The sequence below is a fragment of the Suricata suricatta genome, chromosome 17, assembly GCF_006229205.1.
Source record: "Suricata suricatta isolate VVHF042 chromosome 17, meerkat_22Aug2017_6uvM2_HiC, whole genome shotgun sequence".
Lineage (NCBI taxonomy): Eukaryota > Metazoa > Chordata > Mammalia > Carnivora > Herpestidae > Suricata > Suricata suricatta.
This window is the reverse complement of record NC_043716.1, coordinates 41,277,335-41,279,081: the sequence shown is the minus strand read 5'-3', so window position 1 is coordinate 41,279,081 and position 1,747 is coordinate 41,277,335. Positions and strand designations below refer to the sequence as shown.

At 35.1% G+C, this 1,747-nt stretch overlaps 1 protein-coding gene across 1 annotated transcript in view; it reads left to right on the top strand.

Moving 5' to 3' along the window:
- The window catches only part of LOC115281641 (leucine-rich repeat-containing protein 37A3-like), a 14,876-nt gene that overhangs the window by 735 nt on the left and 12,394 nt on the right, over positions 1-1,747 (top strand). The gene's annotated exons all lie outside the window — the stretch shown is intronic.

Below are 1,747 nucleotides of genomic sequence, written 5' to 3'. Positions count from 1 at the left end.
AATTCTATACAAAATGTACTAGAGAACTGAAGAGAAGGGAATACTTCCCAACTCATGTTTAAGGCCAAGTTTGGTCTTAGGAAAAATAGACAAAGACATTAGAAGAAAAGAAAGCTACAGACCAATATCTCTCATGAACACAGATGCAACATTCTTTTTTTTTCAATTTATTTTTCTTGAGACAGACAGAGAACATGGGCACACACATGCAAGTGGGGGAGGGGCTGAGAGGGAAGGAGAGAGAGAATCCCAAGTAGGTCGGCACTGCCAGCACAGAGCCTGATGAGGGGCTCCATCTCAAAAACTGTGAGACCATGACCTGAGCCAAAATCAAGAGTCAGATGCATAAGCAACTGAGCACCCTGGTGTCCCCACACACGAAATTTCTAAATAAAATTTTACCATATCAAATCTAATAACACATGAAAATATGCTACTTCATGACAAAGTGGGATTTCTCAGGAATGCAAGATTGGTTGAATATTTGAAAATCATGGTAATTCACTGAAACTAAAAATCATACAATCATTTCAATACGTGGAGAAAAACTATTTAACAAATCTACCATCCTTTTCTGATTACAAATTAAAAAATATGAACCAACCCCCATCAAAGCAGGTATGGAAGAAGCTGCCTTCAACTTGATAAAAGACTTCTACACAGACACCTAACATCATATTTAATGGTGAAAGACAAATCCTTTCTCCTCAAGATTGGAACCAAGGTAAGGGATGTTTTCTCTCCTGACTTCTGTTTGACATGGCACTGAAGGTTCTAGCCAGTACATAGGACAAGAGATAGAAATAAAACGTATTCAAAATATAAAGGAAGAAGCAAAACCATATTTGCACATAAAATGGTTGGCTATGTGGAAAACCTAACAGAATCTATAAAAAAGTCACTAGAAATAATAAATGAGTTTCCTAAAATTTGTAAAATAAAAGGTCAATATACAAGAAATTAATTTCTCTGATAGCTATCAATTAACAGTTAGAAACTGAAATTTTAAAAAATATTATTTTTGACAGCATCAAAAGTATCAAGTACTTAGGAATAAATCTGGAAAAAGATGTGTAAAGCCTTGCACACTGAAACCTGTACTGTATTCCTGGGAGAAATGAAAGAAGAATTAAATAAATGGAGAGATATAAAGTATTCATGGATCAGGAGATTCAATATGGTTAAGATCTCAATTCTCCTCAAATAGGTTTACACATCAAAATCCCAGCAGGCTTTTCTGTAGAAATTGACAAGCTAATTCTAAAAGTCATGTGGAAATATACAGCTCTGAGAAGAGCTGACACAACTCTGGAAAAGAACAAAATTGGAGAACGACCACTACCTGATTTCTACACTTATGAAGAAGGTGCACTTTAAGACTTTGTGATATCATGTAAATTTAGACAAACACAGCAAGGAAACAGAATGTCCAGAAGGAAAGAGGTATATGGACAACTTATTTTCAGGTTACAACGCAGTTGAGTGGAGAAAGGATAGTCTTTCCAACAAATGGTGTAGGAACAATTGGATATCCACATGCAAAGAAGCAAACTCTAATCCAAACCATACAAAGAAATGAACTCAACTTGGTTCAAAGATCTACATGTAAAACCTAAAACTCTAGAACTTACACAGGAGAAAGACTTTACAATCTTGTACTAGGCAAGATTTCTTAGATATGGCACCAAAAGCATAGGCCATAAAAGAAAAAAAATGGATACATTTGACACCATCATAATTAAGAATT